The sequence below is a fragment of the Heterocephalus glaber genome, unplaced genomic scaffold, assembly GCF_053883595.1.
Source record: "Heterocephalus glaber isolate CG9 unplaced genomic scaffold, H.glaber_assembly_v1.0 deba00001610, whole genome shotgun sequence".
Lineage (NCBI taxonomy): Eukaryota > Metazoa > Chordata > Mammalia > Rodentia > Bathyergidae > Heterocephalus > Heterocephalus glaber.
This window is the reverse complement of record NW_028258381.1, coordinates 7,616,590-7,638,461: the sequence shown is the minus strand read 5'-3', so window position 1 is coordinate 7,638,461 and position 21,872 is coordinate 7,616,590. Positions and strand designations below refer to the sequence as shown.

General features: G+C 35.9%; 1 pseudogene; it reads left to right on the top strand.

Moving 5' to 3' along the window:
- The first annotated feature begins 20,191 nt into the window (after nt 1–20,191).
- Nucleotides 20,192–21,133, top strand: LOC106008036 (olfactory receptor 5W2-like; annotated as a pseudogene).
- The last annotated feature ends 739 nt before the right edge of the window (nt 21,134–21,872 follow it).

Genomic DNA, 21,872 nt, shown 5'->3' with positions numbered 1-21,872 from the left:
TGTTGGATTTCAAGTATCAGAGCATTGAAATGTGGCTATGACTGGTCATGTTAGGGTTAGGGTTAGGGATACGGTTGGAATTCAAGTACCTGATTTGTTGTAGTGTGAGTGCGAAGATTTTGCTTTGGGTTAGTGTTATGATGAAGTACATTTTTGGATTTCAAGTACCTGAGCATTGCAGTGTGGTTATGATGGGTAGTGTTAGGGTTTCAATTCGGGTCTGTGTTGGGTTTAGCCTTAGAGTTAGGGACATGGTTGGAATACAATTAATTACCTGTTTATTGGACTGTGAGTATGATGGTTAGGGTTAAGATTACTTTAAGAATTAGGTATTTTTTTTATTTTGAAAACCTTAGTATTACTCTGTGGATCTGACTGGTAGTGTTAAGGCTAGGGTTTGGGTTAGGATTACAGTTAGGGCTTGCTTTTGGTTTAAGTAATAGTCTTGGAATTTAAGTTTCTATGTATTGGAGTGTGAGTGTGATTATTATGGTTAGGTTTCAGGTTCGTTATAGGGTTCAAATTTTTGTAGCTGAGTTCTGGATTGTAGATATGAATATTTGTTTTTGAGATCATGTTAGGGTAAGTGTAACAGATAGCGTTGGAATTCTGGAACCAGACTATTGGAGTGTGTAAAGTATGTTTAGTATTAGGGTTAGAGTTATGGTTAAGGTTAGAGTTAGGGTAAGGGGTCTGTTTGGATTTCAAGTACCTGATTATTTAAGTTTGAGTACAAATGTTAGTGTTAGGTGTGGTGTTAGGGTGTTACTATGTTGTATTTCAAGAACCTGAGCATTGCTATGTGGTTATGATGGTTAGTATTAGTGTTAGAGTTAGGGTTAGGGTTGGGGATATGGTTGAAATTCAAGTAACTGATTATTGTTTTGTGAGTATGGATGCTTAGGGTTAGGGTGAGTGTTACAGTTGGGTATATTTTTGCATTTGAAGAACCTGAATATTTCAGGATGGCTATTACTGGTAGTTTTAAGTTTAGTGTTAGGGTTAGGGTTATTGTTGGGGTAAGCAACAGTCTTGGACTTTGAGTACCTTTGTATTGGAGTGTGGATTTGATGGTTAGTATTAGAGTTAGTTTTACAGTTAGGGTTAGGGATAGTGTAGGAATTCAACTACCTATGTATTGGATTGTGGATATGATGGTTAGGATTAGGGTTAGCTTTAGAGTTAGCTTTAGGGTTCAAAGTCATATACCTGCATTTTTGAGTGTGGGTATGAATGTTAGTTTTGGGTTTCATGTTAGGGTAAAAGTTACAAATAGTGTTGGAATTCAGTTAATAGACTATTGACGTGTGGGTATTATGGTTAGTGTTAGTATCAGTGTTAGGGTTAAGGATAATGTAGGAATTCAAATACCTGATTATTTGAGTGTGAGCATGATGCTCAGGGTTAGCTTTCATGTTAGGGATGGGTATCCTGTTGGATTTCAATATGTGAGCAATTCAGTGTGGCTATGACAGGTAGTGATAGGGTTAGGGTTAAGGTTAGGGTTAGGAACGATATCAGAATTTCAGAATCTGTGTATTCAAGTGTGGTTTTGAAAGTTAGTGTTAACATTAGTTTTAAGAATGGGGTTAGGGATAGTGTAAAATACAAGTACCTGGCTACTGGCTGTAGATATGAGGGTGATAGTTAGGGTTAGGGCTATGTTTAGGGTTAGGTTTAGGGTTCAAATACATGTACCTCAGCTTTGGAGTGTAGGTTTGATTGCTAAGGTTAGGGTTCATGTTCTTGTAAGAATTTCAGATAGTACTGGCATTCAGGTACCTGACTATAGTGTTAGGGCTAGAGTTAGTGATAGGGTTATATGAGAAAAAAATATATAGTGACAATAATCCAGGACTGGGGATTTAGCTAAGTGGTTCTGCCTTCTGCCTCCCAAGAGCAAGGTCCTGAGTTCAATCCCTGGTACCAAAAAAAAAAAAAAAAAAAAAAAAAAAGGAATAATCCAGGAGACAGCATAGGAAGGGAAAGAGAAAAAAGAGTAAAGAAAAAAAAGTGATGATTTAAAATGTGATGACTCTTTCCCATTTGTAAAATATCTATGTCCATATTCCCTACTAAGAAAACAAAAACTGAAAAGAATTGTGTTGATTAAGCAGTTAAAATATATCATGGTTTAAACTGAAAGGGATTATACATCCCTGGCTTCACTTTGGTTGCGATTGTGAAACAGTTGTTACAACCATCTCTCTGCCATCATAAGTAGCTCAACTCGTGGCCCAAATGTGTTTCAATGATAGAAAATCTTGCATAAGAAAACCTATCTCATGGGATCTTTCAATCGCATGCCTACTGAGGTGATATTGGCATAGAAATTCACCCTTAGTCTTTCATTTGGATTAAATCCCAACATTATGTGGTAGGCACATAGTATGATACTTTTTTCTAAATTTTCAAACCTGCTTGTCTCAGTAAAATCTAAAATATCAATGAATTGAGTTTTGTCTAAACAAGTCCATTGGCTATATAATACTTAACAGAAATACTCCTTTATCCACCACCACATACTTCCAGGAATGAGCACATTTTCCTAGGAGATTCTAATATATGTTTGTTCATGAATTAAGGCAGAATTCACAATAATTTTTTTCAGATTCAAACTGTGCCTTATTTTATTCACTTGTTGCTCCCTCTTTTAAGATAAATAATGCTCAATGAAACATTTCAGCTTCACTATTGTCTTCATTTCTTCTTACCTTTTTAAAGACATTTTATTAGATTACACAAAAAGTGTTTGTCTACTGAATTCACTGCAAAAATTCATGTTAGATTCAGGGCTGATTGTGTCTTTCTGTTCACTTTCCCTAAAAACAAAATTAAACACACAGAGACAGTAATGTGCATTGCAGAGCATGGACTATATGGATGGAACTGGAGACAGGGTCAAACTGGGATGGAGATTCTGACCCATTTCAGTGATGCCTTAAGATGTCCATTTATCACCCAGGAGCACTCAGTTTACTCAGTGAGTTACAGGACATCTTAGAATATGTAACACATGAACATGTTGGTTAATAAGATGTCAGCCTACTATAGACATGGGATATTGTGATACTTCAACTATTTAATTAGGATGACATTGAAGACACAGAATTATGATAATTGGGTAAATCTAGCATTAAGCATCCAAATAACTTTTACAGGCACAAAGGAAAATACTTTGGAGAAAGCATTGTGTAAGCAAAATATTAAGGAGTATTGAATTGTTTCATGTGTTTCCTTGAATTTTGCTGTTTTCTATTTTTTTAAATAATGATAACTTACTTCTATGGTCAAGTCATACTTTTAAGTATAAAATATTTCCTGGTTAAATTTTTATATTCCATCCTTTATATTGCTTGTCATAAATATACCTCTGGAAATATCTTCTCCAGCAACTTAGTAAAAAATTACTGACTGAGCAGAACTTTTGGTGCATGTAAGCCCTGTTCCCAGAGGCAGCTTCTGCTGAACCAATAACCCCAAAGAGGAAATAGATGGCTAAGCTCAGCCTTGGTACTGGGCCTTGAAAATAACTCTGTTGCCTTTTATGAATGAAATTCTAAGTGGAGATTTAATCCCATTACGGAAGAAAGGTTTAAAGAGCAGGTCCCATGGGGAAAAGATGAGAGGAGATATTTTTTATCTCTGCATTTCCCTGAGCATCATTTGCCATAAAGTCATGGAATTTTAGGATATTAAGAGTTAAGTGAGCCCAGAAGAAGGGGCTTCCTGGCTGCTGTTCCAGCACTCCCAGCCCAGAGGAATGGGCTTCCAGGCCACCATTCCTCCACTCCCAGTCCAGAGGAAGGGGCTTCTGGGTCACGATTCCATATCTTCCAGGCTAGAGGTAGGGGCTTCCAAGCCACAATTCCACCACTCCCAGGTCAGAGGAGGTGAGCTATGTAGGTGTCAACAGCACTCCCACCCTGTCAAAATGAGAAGACACATAAACAAGTCTCAAATCAAACTTCCAGATCACCTACAGCTACCCCAAAGGGAAATGAGATGGAACACTCTGATACTCAACCATCTGGACTCTCTGAACTGACAACAAAAGAGGATCTGAAAAAAATGAAATCAGAAATAATTTCTCAGATAACAGCAGATTGTGCCCATAGTACAAGACATGATTAATAAATCTACAGAGCACAAATAAAAAATAGAGGAGCTGAGGAAAATGATGGAATCCCAACATAGGAAACAAATGGAATGCATAAAACAGATGCAAAGAGATTTCCAGGAGATCAAAAATTCCATTGAAAGTCTGAACAGCAGAATGAGCCAATGTGAGGACAGAATTTCAGACATAGAAGATAAGATTTGCAATTAGTGACCAGGAAAAGAAAAATTGCTTCAAAATTGCAAGGTACCATGAGGAAACAATCCAGCAGCTGCTAGATGATACAAAGAAGAATAACATAAGACTGGTTGGAGTCAACAAACAGGAGAGATTGGAGATGACATAAAAAAACTTTTCACAGAAGTAATGGCACAAAACTTCCTAAGCAGGGGAAAAGATCTTGACATACAGATAAGTGAGGCATATAGGACACCAAATAGCCATGATCAAAAAAAAAATCTACGCATAGGCATATAATTGTTAAGATTCCAGAAACCCAACAGAAGAACAAAGTTCTACAAGCAGTTAGAGAAAAGAAACAAATCACATACAAAGGAAAACCCATCAAAATCACAGCAGACTTCTTAACACAAATCCTAAAGGCAAGTAGAACTTGGAGTGACATATTTCAAGCCCTAAAGAAAGAAGCCTCCAAGTCAAATTGAGGTACCCTACAAAACGAACTTTCAAAACTGATGGATAAGTAAGATATTTTCATGACAAAGAGAACCATAGGAACATCATGAATACCATAGCAGCACTACAAAAAATGTTAGAACCTATCCTAGGAATAGACAATGAGGATCACAACCCCAGGAAGCAAAGCAGAATGAACCCATCGGATATGACAAAAACTGAAATGTAAAGGGGGAGAATCCAACAAAAAGAAAAAGTTGTGGCAAAGGTGTCAATAAGTATCAGTTATATCCATCAATGTTAATGATCTCAATTCACCAATCAAAAGAAATAGACTGGCAGGATGAGTCAAGAAGCAAAATCTAACAATCTGCTGCATACAAGAAATACACTTAATTCAAAATGAGCCTCATAGACTGAAAGTTAAAGGGTGGAAAACAGTACTCCATGCCCTGGGACCTGGAAAAAAAGCAGGAGTAGCTATCCTCTTTGCAGATCAAGTAGATTTCAAACCCACACTGATTAAGTGAGACAAAGAAGGACAGTACATCCTTGTAAAGGGAACAATCCAACAGGAAGAGATGACAATCATAAATATCTATGCACCAAACACAAGTGTGCCCAACTATATAAAACAAAACAATGGACACGAAAAGTCAGTCATATATACAGTAATACAATAGTAGAGGGGACATCGATATCCCACTGTCACAAATAGATCAACTAGACAAAAAATAAGTAATGAAATACTAGAAGTCAATCTAACTCTTGAATAAATGAACTTAACAGATGTTTACAGAGTGTTCCACTCCACAAAATCAGAATACACATTCTTCTCAGCTGCACATGGGTTGTTTTAAAAAATAGACCACATACTTGCTCATAGAACATGTTTAAGTAAGTATAAAGGAATTGAAGTTATCCCCTGTATATTATCAGACCATAGTGCGATGAAAGCAAAAGAAACTGGAAAAATTTCATAAACACATGGAAATTGAACAACACACTTCTGAATAACTAATGGGTCACAGAGGAAATTAAAGAAGAAATCAGGCAGTTCCTACAATTAAATGACAATGACAGTACAACATATTGGAATCTATGAGACACAATGAAAGCAGTCCTACAAGGGAAATTAATAGCAGTGAATACACATATTAGGAAAACAAAGTGAGCCCAATTAAACAACCTGATGCTGAACCTCAAGCTTCTAGAAAAAGAAGAGCAGGACAACCACAAAGCTCATACAAGGGAGGAAATTATAAAGATCAGAGCAGAAATCAATGCAATGGAGACTAAGAGAACAATACAAAAAATTAATGAAGCCAAGAGTTGGTTCTTCAAAAGAATCAACAAAATTGAAAAAGCCTTAGCCAACCTTATCAGAAAAAGGAAAGAAAAGGCCCAGATGCATGCAATTAGGAATGAAAAGGGAAAAATTGCAACGGACCCAGCAGAAATCCAGAGGATCATCAATACCTACTTCAAGAACCTATATGCCAATAAGATGAAAAATGCAGAAGAAATGGACAGATTCCTAGATACATATGAATTACCAAAGTTGAACAAAGAAGACCTAAATATTCTAAACAACACAATATCAACCAATGAAACTGAAAGTGTAATTAAAAACTTATCAACTAAGAAAAGCCCATCTCCTGATGGCTTCACTGCAGAATTCTACAAGACATTTACAGAGGAATTACTGCCACTGCTGTTTAAACTCTTCAATGAAATTGAAATGGAAGCAATACCCCCAAATTCATTCCTGGAAGCAAGCATCACCTTGATCTCCAAGGCAGAGAAAGACCCAAACAAAAAAGAGAACTATAGGCCAATCCCATTAATGAACATAGATGCAAAAATCCTTAGTAAGATACTGGCAAATAGAATGCAGAATACCATCAAGCAGAATATACATTCTGACCAAGTGAGATTCATCCCAGGGATTCAGAGATGGTTCAACATATGCAAATCAATCAATGTAATACACTATATCAAAAGAGCCAAGGACAAAAACCATATGATTATCTCCATAGATGCAGAAAAAGCATTTGACAAAATCCAACATGCATTTACGATAAAATCCTACCAAAAATTGGAATAGATGGTCTCTACCTCAAACTGATAAAATCCATCTATGAAAAACTAACAGCCCATATCATACTAAATGGTCAAAAATCAGAATTCTTCACAATAAAAAAAGGAACAAGACAAGGATGTCCACTATCACCACTCTTGTTCAATATAGTTTTAGAAACATTAGCCATGCAATTAGACAAGAGAAGGAAATAAAAGGAATAAAGACAGGAAATGAAGATGTCAAATTGTCATTATTTGCAGAGGAAATGATACTCTGTATAGAAGACCTCAAGAAAGTCACCAAAGTCTTCTAGACTCAATAACCAAATTTGGTAGAGTAGCTGGATACAAGGTCAACACACAAAAAATCAATAGCTTTCCTCTACATGAACAACAGACTCACTTAGACAGAAATAAGGCAAACAATTCCTTTCACAATAGCATCCAAAAAACTGAAATACCTAGGAATCAACCTAATGAAAGAAATCAAAGACCTCTTTTCCAAAAAGGATAGCACTCTGAAAAGAGAGATTGAAGATGATATCAGAAAACAGAAGACATCCGCTGCTCCTGGGTAGCAAAGATCAACATAGTGAAAATGGCCAAATTTTAAAAACTGCTATATAGATTCAATCCAATCCCAATTGAAATCCCAGCAGCATACTTCACACACCTTGAGAAAATAACCCAAAAATTCATTTGGAAAAAGAGGAGATCCAGAACAGCAAAAGCAATTCTAGGTAACAGAGATATGGAAGTGGGTATCACAGTCCCAACTTAAAACTATTCTACAAAGCTATTGTGATAAAAACAGCATGGTACTGGCAAAGAAGCAGACAAGAGGACCAGTGGAACACATTAGAAGATGCCAAAACAAGTCCAGGCACATTCAGCCACCTCATTTTTGACAAAGGTGCCAAACATCCTCACTGGAGGAAAGATAGCCTCTTTATTAAATAGTGCTGGAAAAATTGGGCTTCAACTCACCAAAACTTAAAACTAGACCTGTATCTCTCACCATGCACTAAACTAAAATCAAAATGGATTAAAGATCTAAATATTAAAATAGAAATGCTGAACAGGCTGAAACAGAAGTTAGGTAGAACTCTTGAAGACATTGCGGTCGGAAAAGATTTTATAAACAAAACCCCAGTTGCCCATGAACTAGCACAAACAATCAACAAGTGGGATCTCTTCTTATTAAAAGGCTTCTGCACAGCAAGAGAAACCACCAGCAGTGTGAAGAGACAACCCACAATGTGGGAAAAAATCTTCACCTGCTCTTCCTCAAACAAAGGTCTACTATCTCGAATCTAGAAAGAACTTAAAAAGATCAGACCTCCCAAATTTAAAGACCCAGGGGAAAAATGCGCATCTGAAATGAACAGACATTTGTCAGACAAAGAAGTAGAAATAGCGTATAAATACATGAAAAAATGTTCAACATCACTGGTCATTCGAGAGATGCAAATGAAAACAATGCCGGGATTCTGCCTCAGTAAGGAAAGAATGGCTGCTATCATGAATTCAACCAATAACAAATGCTGGTGGGGCTGTGGGGAAAGAGAAACCCTGCTCCACTGCTGGTGGGAGTGTAAACTGGTGCAACCACTGTGGAACTCAGTATGGAGATACCTCAAAGAACTAGGACTGGAAGTCCCATTTGACCCCGCTATTCCATTGCTGGGGATCTTCCCCAAAGAATTAAAAGAATCATACCACAGTTATATATGTGTGCCCATGTTTATAACAGCACAGTTTGTGATAGCTAAAACTTGGAAACAGCCCAAATGCCCATCAACTGGAGACTGGATAAAGAAAATGTTTTTTTTTTTTTATAAAAGAGAGTACTACTCAGCGATAAAAAATGAGAAATTAGAGACATTTATAGCTAAATGGATGCATATTGAGGCCATCCTCTGAAGTGAAATAAATAGGACACACATGTGTAAATACAGAATAGTTTCTCTAGTGTGAGAAACTGAAAGTGTAAACAAGGACTAAAATGTATAATAGCTAATGTGAAATAGGAAGAAAAGGGACAAAGGAGAAGGAAGTGGAAGGGGTAGGGGAAAAGAAAGAAGGGTATGGAATTATGAGAAAATGGAAAAATAGGAACAAAATCTTTGTAAATAGGGAGGACTGGAGGGGTTGAAGGGAGGGCTGGGCAAGGGTGAAAAATAAGAACCAAGAGAGATTATGTATAGTTGCAAATTTCCAACTATGAATGTCATTATATTGTATACCTAAAATGTGCCAATGATTAGAATGAATAATTGACAATCCAAAATAGGAAGAAAAGGTCCAAAGGGGTAGGGGTAATGGGGGGGCAGGGGAAAGGAAAGAAGGGAAAGGAAAAATGATGAGAAATGGATAAAATGGAAATAAAGTCTTTGCAAATAGGGAAGGGTCATGGGGGTAAAGGGAGGGCTAGGAATGGGGAAAAAATAAGAACCAAGATGCATCATGTAAAGGTACAAGTTCCTAATGAGAAATGTAATTGTGTTGTATAACTAAAATGTATCAATAAAAGAATTAAAAGAAAAAGAAAAAGGGAATTTGCACTTACATTTGAAATTATCATATGAGATTGCAAGAAAAATCATTTTATGCCCCACTCTGAAAACTGTTCCCATCAATAGAACATGACATTATACCCTGGAGATAAATACACTTTGTTTAAAAATGAAATCACTGCCATTTTATGTTTAGTATTTTTCTCAAAATATATATCTCATGTTGCCCTTGTTCGACCTCACTAGCTTATTGCATCCTTGTATTGTTTTAAATTTAACTTAACAACCAAATATGTTTTTGATTTATTTGCTCATTTTACTTTCAAAATCTTTGAAATAATTCTGGGATATATTTTTCTGGAAAAAATAAATTGTTGCTATTAATGATGTATTGTAATTGATTTTGGCATTTCTAAAACAAGTATGAAAAAAATTTCACTTGAAATTTTTACTCAGAAGAAACCATTGCTAAAATTTTTAAAATTGCCAGATACTGGTATTTGAGCTCAGTTTTTCCCTGATATCCTTATAATTTTTCTCATTACATAGGCATGATAAAGAAAAATGTATAAATACAGAATTAACAACAAAAAAATTCAAGTCACCTGTTTCTTACTGAAAACTTCAGTTCTAGAAATGAAATGAAATACTGGATCCACTGTAGTTAGGGAGAAGTTCTTCTCATGGAGCTACTGTTTTTCTTTCAGTATTTTATAGATGAGAAGACATTTTAGATTAAAAATCTTGATGTAGTGAGGTCCAGAGTGATTTCACAGACTTAGAAATGATTTACAGTCATGATCTAAAACATGGTATAATTTGTTTATTTTGAGGCACTCATACATCAGGAAGACAATAAACAAGGAACTCACACTACTGTTAGAGGAAAGCCATATATGTATATTATCCCAGTTATTGACTCACAGATCCAGTAGAAATATTCTGTTATATATATATTTATATATTATATATATATAAAATTAGCTTCATAAGTAGGAAATCACACAAAAGGAACAAAAACTATGCTCACTAGATTCTTCTAGAATCTATATATGATTCTATATATATATAAGAACCTATATATGCTTCATAAAAACCACAGATTTCTCATAATAAGGTATATATTGTTTTTTACTACACTGCTAGATGAGCTTTTCAAAACAACTGATAAATGAGCTGCACTGGAACCATTGGGAAGAAACCAGCAGCAGCAGCTCTGGAACAATTGTGGGGATGGAGCACACACCATGGGCTATGCTCTGCCAGACCACAGTGGACGCCACACTGTATCCGAATCCACACAGCACAGGTGCAGATGGGTGGCCATAAAAGCCATGGTTATGAGCCCCAGAAGATAGAGCAGAAGTAAACAAAAGAGAGGGCCTCTCTGAGGCTACTCAATGAAAATTGAAGCCTGGTGTGAAACTGAAGAAACTCTCTGCAATAAAGGCACCCTGGACCACCATGGTTGGTAAGATGGTATGGTCAGCACCTCCCATAGAAACACAGGCTCACTTAGTGGGGAGGGCAGCTGAAACCTGCAGCAGAACCTTGCACAGTTCAAACATGCAGGAGGTCAGGGACCTTGACTTAGACCTTGCAGGGAGAAATCAGACTGAATCTCAATAGACTACAGCTGGCTTGCAGAGACTAATTGACTTAGACTTGCACACTGCTGCCCATATTGTCTAAGGGACAGCAGAGACATATCATGAAGGAGGCTCTTTCCTTTTCTTTTTTTTAATATATGTATTTTTTCTTTGTTTTTTGGTTTTTTCTATATTTTTCTTTTCTTTTTTCTCTCTCTTTCCCTTCTTGTTCTGTATTTCTCTTCCTCTTTGTTCCTGTTCCTGTCCCATTTTGAATTGTTTCTCTCTCCCTCTGCCCTCTCAACTATTCCTATTCTTATAGGAAGGTGAATACAATTTCTAGTTTCCCTATTGATGTCAGTTTGTACTATTCTTGACCCTGTTCTGTTGCTCTGTCTTTTCCTCCTGTCTTCAGTAGTTTCCCACAATTTGTGTGATCTTCCCTTGTCCTCTAGTCTCACTTCTAATTTATTCCTCTCCCTCTATCTCTCTATCCCTCCCTTCCCAACCACTTCTAAATCCTTATCCCAAGGGGCAATTTTGCTATATTGAAGGGTTTATTTACTACAAATATATTTTGGGCTGGCCCTAGATTTTGATCCAGCTCACATGGTTAGAGGTGAAAGATTAGTGGCTACCAGAAATTGTCATTTTCTAAGCTGTGTTTGATACTATTGTTGATGCTGATTGTGTCAATTGGGCTAAGGTGTCATGATTGACCTAAGGAGTTGTCCTCCCTGGTATACTGAAAACAAGATTGCCTAGGAGTCATTAGTGAGTCAAAGCCTAAAAAGATCAGCTATATTAGGAAGATATCACTGAGAAGCAACCACTCCATAAAGGCTCTGAACACAAAATAATAAATATTGAAGTACCAGCCCAGAAATTAAAAACAGCAAAAAACAACAACAACAAAATTAGAAATGAGAAGACAGCTAGGTAAGGTGCAAACCAGACTTCCACTCAACAAAGGCAAATTCTGGGGGAAACAAGGTGGAAAAAAATCATAATCAACCACGTGGACACCCTAAACTGAAGTAAGAAAACAGAAGGATGAGGCTGTAGAAAAATTAAAAACAGAAATAATTTCCCAGATAAATACAGAGATGGTGAGAAGAATGAAAGAAATGATTAGAAACTCTAGAACAGAAACAATTAAAAACAGATGATTTCAGGAGCATGAGGGAAGACATGAATGCTTAGCATAGGAAAGAAATGGAAACAATGAAACAGATCCAAACAGATATCCAGAAGATTAAAAACTCTACTGAAAATAAAGAGCAGACTGAGCCAATCTGAAGACAATATCAGATCTAGAAGACAGAATGGTGGTCAGTGACCATGAAAAGGGTAATCTCATAAAAATAGTAAGGGACTATAGGAAATCAATTCAAAAGCTCCTAGACAATGCAAAGAAGAATAATATAAGACTGATAGGAGTCCATTAAAAAGAAGAAGAAAGTACAAATGACATAAAAAAACTGTTCACAAAATTAATAATAGAGGGCAGAGAAGGTGAGCTGGTCCCAGAACACGGAAGGAAGCTCCCCCACTGCCATCCCATGCTCCTAGGGCAGAGAAGGTGAGCCGCATGGATGCCAGAAGCACTCCCCCACGTGGAAATAAGAAGACAAGTAAACAAGCCTCAAAAACAGACTTCCAGATCACCTACAGCAACCCCAAAGGGAAACGAGATGGAACAATCTGATACTCAGCCACCTGGACTATCTGAACTGGCAACAAAAGAGGGAGGATCTGGGGAAAATGAAATCAGAAATAATTTCTCAGATAACAGCAAAGATTGTGCTCATAGTGCAAGACATGATTAATAAATCCAGAGAGGACACAGATTAAAAAAACAGAGGATCTGAGGAACATGATGGAATCCCAACATAGGAAACAGAATCCATAAAAGAGATGCAAACAGATTTCCAGGAGATTAAAAACTCCATCAAAAGTCTATGCAGCAAAACGAACCAATGTGAGGATAGAATTTCACATATAGAAGACAGGACTGCAATTAGTGACCAGGAAAAGAAAAATTACTTTAAAATTGTAAGGGAACATGAGAAATCAATCCAGCAGCTGCTAGACTATGCAAAGAAGAATAACATAAGACTGATTGGAGTCCATGAAGACACAGGAGAGAGTGCAGATGACATAAAAAAACTGTTCACAGAAGTGATGGTAGAAAACTTCCCAAGCAGGGGAAAAGAGCTTGACATACAGATAAGTGAGGCATATAGGACTCCAAATAGCCTTGATCAAAAAAAATCTACACATAGGCATATAATAGTTAGGATTCCAGAAACCCAACAGAAAAACAAAATTCTACAAGCAGTGAGAGAAAAGAAACAAATCACATACAGAGGAAATCTCATCAGAATCACAGCAGACTTCTCAATGCAAACACTCAAGGCAAGAAGAGCTGGGAGTGATGTATTTCAAGCCCTAAAGGATAATAGCCTCCAACCTAGATTGATGTACCCTGCAAAACTATCTTTCAAAATTGATGGAGAAATAAGACACTTTACTGATAAAGAGGACCTCAGAAACTTCATGAATATCAAACCGGCACTCCAAAAAGTTTTAGACAATACCCTAGGAAAAGACAATGAGGATCACAACCCCAGGAAACCCAGCAGAATGAATCCATTGGGAGTGACAAATTAAACTCAAAGGGGGAGAATCCAACAAAAAGAAAAAGTCATGACAAGGCTTTTAAAACTTTTAACTTCATCTCCCTAATGAGTGTATGAATCAATCTTATTATTGTACTGATTAGTATTTTTCTGATTCTAGAGGTGTCCACCATTCCTTGTGCTATACTGGCTATTTATCATCTTCCTATGTCTACTTTTTAATTAGGTTGTCTATTAATGAGCTCTAAGAATTCTTTAGATATTCTGGTCATAGATTATATGTATTGTAAATATGGTCTGTATAAGGACTACATTTCATTTTAATGATGTCATTTAAAGTTATAAATTTTGATGGAATCTCATCAATTTTTTTCTTTTATACATCATGTCTTTTGTATCCTAGGTAGTTCTTGCCTACCCTGAATTCATAAATATTTTCTCATAATTTCTTCTTAAAGTTTTTTACTTTTAGGCTTTCTTATTTATGTTCATAGATCCCTTCAAGTTATTTTCATGTATGGAAAAAAAGGGTTGAGGTTAATTTTTTATATACGGATACCAAGTGTTCATTCTTTTTTCTGCTTTAATTGTTTGATATAATTTAACAGTTAAAATGTATATGAGCCTGCTTTTGTCATATAGGTAGGTTTTCAAGCTAGGAATATACTTTCTTTAATAGGTGCTACTCAAATTTTATATTTCCTCCAGAGTTAGTTTCATTAATTTGTCTTCCAAGGTACTTCTTAGAAGTTGTCAAATTTATTTCAAAACAGATTTTTGTAATATGCTTTCTATATCCTTTTAAATTCTGTAAATTCTGTGGTAATGTCTCCTATATCTTGATATTGTAATTTGAAAAATGTATAATTGATACTGTGTAATAGGAAGAAAAGGTCTAAAGGAGCAGGGGAAGTGGGAGGGGTAGGTGAGAGGAAAGAAGGGAAAAGAAAAAATATGAGAAGAGGAAAAAAATGGAAACAAGGTCTTTGCAAATAGGGAAGGGTGGAGGGGGTGAAAGGAGGGCAAGGGCAAGGGAAAAAATATAAGGACCAAGAGACTCATGTAATGGTACAAGATCCCAATGATGAATGTAACTGTATTTTATACCTAAAATGTACCAATAAACTTAATGGAAAAAAATAAAAATAAAAAAAGAATTGATAACAGAAAACTTCCCAAACAGAGTAAAAGAATTTGACATACAGATAAGTGAGGCATATAAGACTCCAACTAGCCCCAATCAAAAAAAATCTACACCTAGACATATAATAGTCAAGATCCTGGAAACCCAACAGAAGAACAAAATACTACAAGATGCTAGAGAAAAGAAACAAATCACATGAAAAGGAAAGCCCATCAGAATCACAGCAGACTTTTCATCACAAATTCTCAAGTCAAGGAGAGCTGGGAGTGAGGTATTATAAGCCCTAAAAGAAAAGAACCTCCAACCTAGACTGATGTATCCTGCAAAACTATCTTTCAAAATTGATGGGGATATAAGATACTTCCATGACAAAGAACACCTGAGAAACTTTATGAATAATAAACCAGCACTCTGAACAATTTTTTTAATATCCTAGAAAAAGACAATGGAGGTCACAACTCCATGTGGCCAAAGAGAGAAAATCTAAAATATTTTATAAGGCAAGGTAAGATATTAAAAGGAGAGGGGGTAAAATAAAAAAGAGCCAACAACAGAAAAATAACATGACAATGATAAGTCAATACATATTAGTTATAAACATCAGTGTAAATGGCTTCAATTAACCAATCAAAAGAAATAGACTGGAAGAATGGAATAAGAAACAAAATCCAATGATATGCTCTAAACAAGAAATGCACCTAATACAAAAAGAAACTCATAGAATGAAAATAAAAGGATGGAAAAGACTTTGCCATGAGACAGAAACCCTATCTTATTTGCAGACAAAGTAAATTTCAAACCAAAACTAATTAAGAGAGATGAAGAAAGTCACTACATCCTCATAAAGGGAACAATTTAAGAGGAAGAGATGATAATCATAAATATACATGCACCAAATACTAATGGCCCCAACTATACAAAACAAATATTAATGGACATGACAAACCAAATAAGCACTAATACAATTGCAGTGGGGGACCTCAATACACCACTGTCACAAATTGACAGATCATCTAGACAAAAAATCAACAACAAAATACTAGATCTGAAGCAAGATCTTGAACAAATGATTTAATGGACGTCTAAAGTGTTCCAACCCACAAAATCAGAATGTACATTCTTTTCAGCTGCACATGAGTCAGTCTCCAAAATAGACCTTATACTAGTTCATAGAACATGTTTAAATAAATGGAATGGAATTGAACTTATCCCCTGTATATTATGAGACCACATAGTAATTAAACTAGAGATCAATATCATAAGAAACTGCAAAACCCCAACAAACACATGGAAATTGAATAACAATCTCCTGAACAACTGATGGGTCACAGAGGAAATTAAGGAAGAACTGAGACAGTTTCTACAAGTAAATGATAATGCCAGTACAATATACAGGAATCTATGGGACACAATGAAAGCAGTTCTATGAGGGAAATTCATAGCACTGAATGCCCATATAAGAAAAATGGAGAGAACTCAAATAAACAACCTAATGCAGAACCTCCAGCTTCTAGAAAAAGAAGAGCAGAAAAAACCCAAAGTTCACACAAGAGAGGAAATTATAAAGATCAGAGCAAAAATCAACGCAATAGAGTCTAAGAGAATGATACAAAAAATCAATGAATCAGAGTTGATTTTTTTGAAAAAATAAATAAAATCAATAAACCTTTAGCCAACCTTATCAGAAAAAGGAAAGAAAAGGATAAAATCCATGCCATTAAGAATGAAAATGGTGAAGTCACAGCAAATCCAGCAGAAATCAAGAGGATCATAAATACATACTTCAAAAACCTGTACTCTAATAAAATGGAAAACAGAAGAAATGGAAAAATTCTTAGATACATATGAATTGCAAAAGTTAAATGAAGAAGATATAGAAATTATAAACACCCCAATTACAATGAGTGAAATTAAAAATGTAATAAAAAAAAGTTTACCAACATAGAAAAGCCCAGGTTCTGATGGCTTCACTACTGAATTCTACAAGACATTTAAAGATGAACTATCACCATTACTCTTTAAACTCATCAAGGAAATTGAAAGGGACGCAAAGCTTCTAAATTCATTCCTGGAAGCAAGTGTTACTTTGATTCCAAAACCAGGGAAGACCCAACCCAAAAAGAGAACTATAGGCCAATCTCCCTAATGAACATAGATGCAAAAATCCTAAACAAGATACTGGAAAACAGAATGCAGAGGGTCTTCAAGAAGATCAAACACCCTGACCAAGTCAGATTTAGCCCAGAGATGCAAGGATGGTTCAACATACATATATTAATAAATGTAATACACTATATTAACAGAGCCAAGGACAAAAACTATATGATCATCTCAATAGATGCAGAAAAGAATTCAACAAAATCCAACATCCGTTCATGAGAAAAACCCTACAGAAAATTGGAAAAGAAGGTCTTTACCTCAACCTGATTAAGGCTATCTATGAAAAGCCAACAGCCAACATCATACTAAATGGTCAAATACTGAAAACTTTCAAGCTAAAATCAGTAACAAGACAAGGATATCCACTATCACCACTCCTGTTCAATATAGTTCTGGAAACATTATCCAGCACAATTAGAAAAGAGAACAAAATAAAAGGAATGAAGATAGGAAAGGAAAACATTAAACTGTCATTATTTGTCAACAATATGTTACTTTATGTAGAAGACCCAAAAAACTCTACCAAAAGACTACTGGACTTAATTGACAGATTCAGTAGAGTAGCGGGATACAAGGTCAACACTAAAGAAACAATAGCTTTCTTATACTCAAATAACAGACTCACTGAGAGAGAAATTAGGGAAATAATTCCTTTTACAATAGCATCCAAAAAAATGAAATGTGTTGGACTCAATCTAACAAAGTAAGCAAAAAACCCTCTACACTGAACACTGTAGCACTTTGAAAAAGGAGACTGAGGAGAATATAAGAAAATGGAAAGACATCCCTCTTTCCTGGGTAGGAAGAACCAATATAGTGAAAATGGCCCTACTTCCAAAACTGCTACATAGATTTAATGCAATGCTGATTGAAATTCCAATATATTTCACAGAACTAGAGAAAACAATCCAAAAATTCATTTGGAACCAGAAGAGACATAGAATAGCAAAAGCCATTCTAGGCAACAGAGGAGACATGGCAGGGGGTATCACAATCCCCAACTTGAAACTATACTACAAAGCTACTGTGATAAAAACAGCATGGTACTGACAAAGAAACAGACCCAAGGATCAGTGGAATAGATTAGAAGATGCAGAAACAACTCCAGACATACTCAGCCACCTCATCTTTGACCATGGAGCCAACAAACCTCACTGGAGGAAAGATAGCCTCTTTAATAAATGGTGCTGGAAAAAATGGGTTTCAAATTGCCAAAGATTAAAATTAGACCTATATCTCTCACCATGCACTATACTAAAATCAAAGTGGATTAAAGATATAAATATTAAAACAGAAACACTGAACAGGCTGGAACAGAGGTTAGGTAGAACTCTTGAAGACATTTGTGTAGGAAAATATTTTATGAACAAATCTTCAGCTGCCCGTGAACTATTACAAGGAATCAACAAGTGGGATCCCTTCTTATTAAAAAGTTTCTGCACAGCAAGAGAAACCACCAACAGTGTGAAGAGACAACCCACAATGTGGGAAAAATTTTTCACCTGCTGTTCCTCTGTCAAAGGTCTTCTATCTAGAATCTATATAAAACTTATAAAAATCAGACCTTCCAAACTTAAAAGACCCAACCCAAAAATGGGCATCAGAAATGAATAGACATTTCTCAAAGAAATAGAAATAGCAAATAAACATGTGAAAATATGTTCAACATCATTGGTCATTCAAGAGATGCAAGTGAAAACAATGCTGAGATTCCACCTCACCCCAGAAAGAATAGCTACTCTCATGAAATCAACCAATAACAAATGCTAGAGGGGCATTGGGGAAAGAGGAACACTGTTCCACTGCTGATGGGAGTTTAGACTGTTGCAAGCACTGTGGAAATCAGTGTGGAGATACTTCAAAGCACTAGGATTAGAGGTCCCATTTGACCAAGCTATTCCTCTGCTGGGTATCTTCCCAAAAGAATTAAAAGAATCATACCACAGTGATATATGTGCACCCAAGTTTATAGCAGCACAGTTTGTAATAGCTAAAGCTTGAAGGTAGCCCAAGTGCCCATCAACTGAAAACTGGATAAAGAAGATGTGGGGTTTTTTTATAAAATGAAATACTACTCAGACATAAAGAGCAAGAAAATAGAAACACTTATAGCTAAATGGATGCATAGTGAGGCCATCCTCTGAAGTGAAATAAATAGGACACACATGTGTAAATACAGAATAGTTTCTCTAGTGTGAGAAACTGAAAGTCTAAATAAGGGTTAAATTGATTAAAATGAATAATTGATAAGCTGAAATAGGAAGAAAAGTTCCAAAGGGGTAGGGGAAGTGGGAGGGGAAGGGGAAAGGAAAGAAGGGAAAGGAAAAATTATGAAAAAAGGAAAAGTGGGAATCAAGCAGGGAGGGGTGGAGGGAGTAAAGGGAGCACAGGGAATGGGGAACAAATAAGAACTAAGATACATCATGTACAGGCACAAGAACCCAAAGATAAATGTAAATGTATTGTATACCTAAAATGTACCAATAAAAGAATTTAAGCAAAAAAACAATTGCAATAGTAGTTCATCTTGTTTTCAATTTTTTATAAACCCAATTTGCTATATGCAATAAATACATTCATAAATTGTGATATAATGCAAGTGTATGGATTAAAATATGTTCTCCCACTTGCATTTTAGCATTTCTTTTTGAGTGACCAGAAGACTAATCTTTTAGCTCCAAAATTCCTCTATAGTAAGCATTGAGGACTGCAGCAAAATCATAACATTTTTTTAGGAAAAAATGCAATAATATTCATTTCATTTCATATCAAATACTAAAAAGCTGAAAGAGTAGAATAATATTTATCTTTATTTGTCAGAGGTACCATTATTTCTAGAATTAATAAATGGTCTTTTAAACCCCTAATGAAGTTTGAAAATGATAAAAATTGTACTTTTTTTCTATGTTGATGATCACTTTCAAGAAACATAGCAAGCACTAAACTGTATTTCTCATGATGTAATTTCCCTAAAAATTATGTTTCATTCATATTATTTGGAAAATTTACTGAGATTTCAATCATCAAGTATATTTTAGCTGAAATTAGGACAGAAAAAGTTCCAGAGAAATTAGAGAAGACATAAACTGGCACATATGTTGTGATATATATTTAGACATCACTCAAAAGTTCTCAACTGCTATTTTGGATTGATGATTTTAGTGTTCTCAAAAGCATTCAATATTCTGGAGGATAAAAAAAAATCCTACAGAAACTAAAGGTGTTCTGCTTTATAGATATTTTACAATGTACAGAAGAATTAAAATGGACCTCTCATATTTTTAAGTTTAGACAACAGAAGAATGGACAGGGGAAATTGTTCTGCCTTGAATGAATTCATTTTCCTGGGATTTACTGATAGTGGAGATATCAAAATGAGCCTTTTTGTTGTGTTTCTCTTGGTTTATCTCTTCAGTCTCCTGGAAAACCTTGGCATGATGACTGTAATAATGGTGGATCCCCATCTGCACACGTCTGCGTACTTCTTTCTCAGCCACCTCGCTCTCTGTTACCTCTGCTATTCCACAACAATTGGGCCCAAAATGCTGGTGGACTTGGTGGCCCAGAATAGGTCAATCCCTTTCTTGGGCTGCGATCTGCAGTTTCTCAGCTTCTGTATCTTTGCAGACTCCAAGTGTCTGCTGCTGGCAGTGATGGCCTTTGACCAGTATAGGGCCATCAGCAGCCCCCTGCTGTGCACAGCCCACATGTCCAGCAGGCTGTGCTCCCTCCTGGTGGCGGGGGTTTACCTGGTGGGACTGGCAGATGCTCTGATACACACCACACTGGCATTCCACCTGTGTTTCTGTGGGTCTAATGGATTAATCATTTCTTCCGTGATCTCTCTCCTCTTCTGTTACTATCTTGTTCATACACACAGGTTAATGAGTTGGTGATATTCACTATTTTTGGTTTTATAGAACTGAGCACCATCTCGGGCAGTCTTGTCTCTTATTTTTATATTATCTTATCACTCAGAAAGGTCTGGTCTGCTGAGGAAAGGTTCAAGACTTTCCCCACCTGCACCTCCCACCTCACCGCATTTGCTATTTTCCAGGAAACCATGCTCTTCATGTACTTCCATCCCAGTTCTTTCTACTCCCTCGATCACAACAAAATGATCTCTGTTTTACACCCTCATGATTCCCATGCTAAACCAGCTGATTTACAGTCTATGGAATAAGGATGTGAAAGAGGCCCTGCAGAAGCTGAGAAATAAAAAGTTGTTTTCAATAATTGCATGACAATTAGGTGTAACACACATATAATGTCAGTTATTTTGAAAAATTACATTGCATTATGGACCATGAATTGTGGCACACAGTTAAATTATTGAAATAAGTGTTTAAGTTAATTTTTCCCCATTAAGTTTATTGGTACATATTTGGTATAAAATAGTTACTTTCATCATGGGGATCTTGTACCTTTACATGAGTATCTTGGTTATTTTTTTCCCCTTCCCTTGCCCTCCCTGCACCCCCTCCACCCTTCCCTATTTGCAAAGACATTGTATCCATTTTTTTTCCTCTTCTCATATTTTTTCCTTTCTCTTTTTCCCTTCCCCACCCCTCCCAATTCCCCTCCTCTTTTAGACCTTTTCTACCTGTTACACAATATCAGTTATACATTTTTTAAATTACAATATTAAGATCTAGGAAACATTACCACAGATTTTACAGAATTTAAAAGGATATAGAAAGCATATTACAAAAATCTGTTTTGAAATAAATTTGACAACTTCTAAGAAGTACCTTGGAAGACAAATTAATGGAACTAAGTCTGGAGGAAATATAAAATTTGAATAGCACCTATTAAAGAAAGTATATTCCTAGCTTGAAAACCTACCTATATGACAACAGCAGGCTCATAAACATTTTAACTGATAAATTATATCAAACAATTAAAGCAGAAAAAAGAAGGAACACTTCTCCCCTCATTTTAGGAACTCAACATTGTGCTAATCCTAAAACTGGATAAAGATTA